This window comes from Cheilinus undulatus, linkage group 6 (genome assembly GCF_018320785.1).
Source record: "Cheilinus undulatus linkage group 6, ASM1832078v1, whole genome shotgun sequence".
NCBI classification, from domain to species: domain Eukaryota; kingdom Metazoa; phylum Chordata; class Actinopteri; order Labriformes; family Labridae; genus Cheilinus; species Cheilinus undulatus.
In genome coordinates, this window is record NC_054870.1 from 17,091,039 (window position 1) to 17,097,038 (window position 6,000).

A 6,000-nucleotide genomic window follows, 5' to 3' on the forward strand; every position below is an offset into this window, starting at 1 on the left:
ATTTTGGCTTAACTCTATTACAGAGCTTATAAAATGTATTTACCTATTTGGATGTTTTACCCTGCTATTGATTTCAGAAACCAATGATGTTTGATATAATTTGGCTTTTTGACCAAAATAAAGCTATTTAATGTCACACTGAAAACATATTTCTACAACATAATGCATAATGTAAAGCAAAAATATGTCTTGTAAAATAAGTGAATGACTATTTACTCCCTTTAGAATGATCTGACAATCTGGCTGAGTCGTCCAGTGTTCAGAGGATTAAAGATGAAAAATCTTTGGAAATATTCCTGAAGTCTGTTGTCTCCCACGGTTTTAAAATTGTTTCAGATTAAAAAATCGTCTAGTGTATTGCCGGCCTAACCTGGTTCAACAGAGGTCCAGCCAATTGGTGCTAGTAGTCTCAAAATTAGTGAAATGGGGATCACCTGAGTGCAGTGACTGTGCCTCAAGTGATCATAGTATTAAGACACCTGTATCTGGAAGGTCTAGTCACCATTACACCATGAAAGCAAAAGAACACTCCAGGCCATTCAGAGAAAAGGTTATTGAAAAGTATAAGTCAACAGATTGATAGAGAAACATTTCAAGGCAGTCAAATCCATTATCAAGACTTGTGAGTACAAGTGACCGTGCAAGAAGGAGACTAAAGAGAGAGGCCACCAAGACACCTATGACTACTGTGAAGGAGTTATAGGCTGCAGCAGCTGAGATAGGCATCTGTATACAACAGTTGCTCTGGTTCTTCACCAGTCAAAGCTAAGAGAAAGCCCCTGTTGAGGAAAATTCATTAAATCTCTACTCAATTTGACCAAAAGGCATGTGGGAGACTCTGTGGTCAAGTGGAAGAAAGTTTGTTGATCTGATGAGACCAAAATGCTGCTTTTTGGCCATCAGACAAGATGTTATGCTTGGCAGACACCAAACATTGCACATCATCACAAACACACCATCCTCACTGTGAAGCATGGCGGTGGCAGCATTATGTTGTGGGGATGCTTCTCAGCAGCCGCCCCTGGAGGGCTTGTAAAGGTAGAGGGTCCTCAAGGACAATTTTTTTTCAGTCTGCTGGAGAACTACAGTTACTGAGAGGATTTATTTCACAGCAAGACAATGACCAGGAACATACAGGAAAAGCTACACAGAAATGGTTGAAAGACAACAAGGTGAATGTTCTGAAGTGGCTGAGTCAAAGTCCAGACCTTGATTCAATAGAGAATTTGTGGGTGGACTTGAAAGGTGTCTGATCCCTGTGTAACCTGACAGAGCTTGATGAGTTTTGCTGCATTGTTTTTCTGCATGTCAAAGCATTTTGTAAACCTGTGTTTCTAAAAATGTGATTCAAATAAAATTAAATTAAATTAAATTAAATGATTATTATTATTATCATTATTACATTGCTCCTAGATAAGGTGGTCCATAAAGGGGGCATTCTAGGGCCAATGGAAGTGAGAAAAATGGGCTTTAAAATTCAAGCAAAGGCAACTAAATTTTACTTTTTACCAAAATACTCACCATCACCGATTAGGGCAACAAAAATACATATTTTAGTTTACTGTAGTGTCAGCAGCTAGTTAGAAGATACAGGTGCTTACATTACGCATCATATGCACATGGCTTTATGTTTTTAAAGCTTAGGAGAGCCTGTACTGGGTCTTTCTGGGGTGAAGTCATTTCTATGGGCAGGTCTGTGTGGAAATATCCCTATTTTTTAATTTTTCAAACAAAGGAGACAAGACCACCATAATATGAAACATAAGTTTAAGGACTTGTGTTGTATTGTTTTCTGTGAAACAGCTCTGTATACTGTATTCCTCTACACCAGGGATGTCAAAATCAAGGCCCAGGGGCCAAATCCGGCCAGTGGAACAGTTAAATCTGGCCCGCAAGATTGTATCATATTTCTGTTTTAACTGGCCCATCAGTATGAGGTCTGCAGATTTCCTCAAGTATAAAAATGTAAACTTATCCTTGATGATTCAAGATATCCTTGTTAAATCATAAAATCTGAAAAAGGAAGGAGTCAAATAATTAGATAAAAAGTCAGGGATATGGGCAAAGAAATTAAATTGTGTTTTATTTCAGATTTTCAATTTTGCATCTTACAACTAGGACTCAAACTTTGAAATTTGAGCATTTCAATTTATAATTTTAACTTCTTATATAATATTTTGAACATCTAGATTCATAATTTTACATTTTAAGTCATATTTTGACCTATTAAACAAAGTATTTTGTATTTCATCTCATATGTTCAACTCTAAACTTGACTTCATAATCCCATAGTTTGACCTTAGACCTTAGACACTCAATTAAAAAATTCGAATCATATTTTGACCTTTGAATATCCTGATTTTGACTTTCTTTTGAATATATTTGCCTTTTAAAAACATCATTTTCTGTTTCAATTTCATGTTTTGACCTTTTTGGACTAATACGTATACTTTTCTCAGGTTTTTAGCCTTTAAACTTTTCTTTTTAATTTATTTTAAATTTGAAAATCATGTATCATCATTGCTAAGGTTTTTTCATATTTACTGTTGAAATGAGGTTGAGAGTTTACGGTCAAAAAGATGACCCTGTTAGGCCCTCAGGTTAGACCTGAATACAGAATCTGGCCCCTGCTGTGACTGAGTTTGACACCCCTGCTCTAGAGAGTTCATTGACAGAGTGTTAACATAATAAGGAGCTGTAACAGAATAACAGACATGATAGGCTAGGCTGCATAGTTATCCATAATGGGCTGTAAACTAGACAGTAGAATAACAGCAGAGACAGATTCTTGCTTCAGGCTGACACACAAAATGACTGATATGCAATAAGACAAACATTATGCTTCAGTCTGCCACACAGCATAGTGATAAATCATTTATAATGGCAATAATCTTACAATGTAAAAGTCACATACCCATCGTTGTGTACACATTTTAAAGAAACAATTATTTGTAATTCTTCGAGAACATAATCACATCCTGAAACACCAAAAATGACCAGAATGATTTTTTTTTAAAGAAAGAAAGAGTTTTGCTTATCTTCATTAACAAACAAACACCCAAATACTCAAGACTGCCTCCTTTTAAATCCTGCCAGCTGCTTTGGTTTCATGTTTTCCTGCTTTTGTTCTTTTTAATTACCCTCAGTTTAGTCAGGAACACTTTTGTCATACATTTAACCATTTTGTTGTAAAATGAATGTACAGTTTTACTTGGCAGAGAAGGCCCTACTCAAAAGATGCTCCCTGGGTTAGTCAAGCAGCATGCTAGAAAGCCCCATGTGGATGGATACATTTATGACAGTGTGTATTAAATTCAATAAAATTAGTTCAAAAGCAATTAAACTATAGTAGCATGAATCTCAATATTTGGGTGCAATAAGCTTTAAGCTATGAAGGAGGAGGCTGGGGTGGAGGAGGTCAAGCTTTGCCAGCAGCTGCGTGTGTGAGAGAAAAGCTGAGTTTTGTAACATATTACAACGTAATTCAAGAAACAAAGAGACTAAACATCATCCCCAAGGGCTGACTCAATAAGAAAAGTAACAGGAGCTGATACAACATCACTTTCTAGTTCCTAAGGCCAGACTTGACCCCCAAGGCTGGCCCTACAACAGTAAAGCTGATGAAGTTATAGGAGGTGATACATTGGGCCCCTCATCAAAGTGTGGATCTCTGCGTGGCTTCCTAGACTTAACTGAGGTATTCGGCTAGTCTTCAGCTGACAGGGTTACATTGGATGTTGAAGATAGCACTATATTGTAGTCTGTTTCTCTACTGGGCTTCTCTTTTATTGTCTCACCTGAAACTTTAGCTGAGGAGGCTACAAGAGTTGATGGAGCGGGAACATCAGCAGAATCTGGCTTGAGTTAGTACACAAGGTGTTCTGCTGGTTTCTTCAAGCCAATGTTGGCAGGAGCAAGTGGACAAGAAATAGCAGCAAAGTTTTGTGCAGGACTCTGCTTAGCGGACTATGATGTTGACCCTGCTGACTGTCATATCCTTTTTGACAGCAGAGAAGGCGATAGATTCAATGACTTGAGTCAGAGCTTCTGGAAAGACATCTGAGGAGTCTCATTCTTTACATGGATCAACAATTCTAACATCACCCCCCAGGACTGAAGCTCTGTCAGTGTCTTCAGCTGGAAGGGTTACCTACAATGATGGAGCTGCTTCTGCTGCTGGTCCAGAGTTAAGACTGAGACACTCAGTCCAGAGCTTACCTTTCAGGACTGAAGGCTGGTGTTACTGTTAGAGCTGACCCTCCAACAGGTCAGGGACTTGTTGTAAATTCAAGGAGGACTTGATGGCATTCATAGTAGTAGGTTCATGTGTGGAAGTCTTTCCAAGTTTTATGCTCAAACAGCACACGGATGTGCTCAACAGCAACATCTCCGCTTCAAAGCTGTTCAGTCCTCAGAAAGTCTCTGGAGGTTGCATGTGGAAAACTTTTCCATAAACAGAGATGAACTTGTCATCTCTATTGGATCTGGAGAGGGTCAGTTGATGTTAGGTTGCAGAAAGAGCAGAGCCAACTTGACCCAGCACAGCTTTGGTGACCACAACAGCCTGTTTACTGAACTGCTGGGAGGGCATGGTGTGGGATACAGTCATTGTATCCCACAAGCCATTGTAAAAAGTAGGGAACAACAGATGCTCATTACCCTTGACTTTTCAATGTCATACATTTGTAGTTCAAAGCTTTATTTTAGCTATTCATTTTATTTGCTTAACCTTTATTTAACCAGGTTAGTCCATTGAGATCAACAATCTCTTTTTCAAGGGAGACTGACCAAGAATGACAGCAGTACATAGTTTCATCAAGCAATACAACCAGACTCATACAATAATACACATGAAGTGAAAGAAAACAATTATAAGTCTTCAATTAAAGCAAAAAGTGGTTGACAAATTTCATGCTTGACAGTCAGCTGAGAGGAGCACAGAAAGCATAAATATAGAACACATAAACTCAGAACAGTTCATACTCATAATGAACACAAATATAGAGGCACCTGACCACTACACCATCAGGGACTGTACTAAGCTTGTATTCAAATGCATGTAGTTTAATATGGAATACAGCATTGTCCAAACTGCTGGAATGCTGAAGCATTAAGATTGCCCTTCACTGGAGATGAGGGGCCTAACCCAAACCCTGAAATCAGCCCCATACCATTACCCCTCCTCCACCGAACTGACCATTTGGAATTTTATCTCATGTTTGATTTGCCTTTCAAAAATGTTATTTTGACTTTTAATTTCATTTTTTGACCCTTTGACCTAAAAATTCTGACTTTTTATCTCAGATATTGAGACTCTGAACCTGTCATTTTGACTTTTTTTTTTTTTAATTCCAAAATGATTTTTTATCAATCTATTACTGGTGACAATAACGTTGGAAGTTTATGGTTAAATGTTGACCCTGTTAGGCTCTCAGGTGAGACCTTCATTCAGAATCCTGCCCCTGCTGTGATTCAGTTTGACACCCCTGCCTTAGCCCATCAACCTGTTCAAGACGATACTGCACCCTTGTCACACCTTGCTCTCTGTGAAGGCACAGACGTGACATTGAAGCAGGGATGGTAGGAAGAAGTGTAATAAAGAAAAAATGCAGGGCAGACATACCCCCCTGCCCCCCTGAGTGGTTGTGAGGCTGCTTAATGACATGTCTTGCCTCTTATGCTTTGCAAAGCTGATCCACTGCATGAACTACAGCATTTCTATACTATCATATAATCATCTCTCCTCGGTTAAATCAACTGAAGCCTCTATAGACAAGAATATGCTGGTCAAAAGACAACAGGTTCAGGTAAGATGTGAGCTGAATTTATTGATTTCAGTAACTCTATTTAACATAAGAACAAATACTAGCCAAAACTTTCAGGAACTCAAGGGTGACGATTCCTGAGACGAGTTCCTGCAGAGCTGATGTCCATGTGTATCTAAGCTGGTTTTAAAATGAGGAAAACAAATAAAAAATAAGATACCGTGAAGTGGACAGC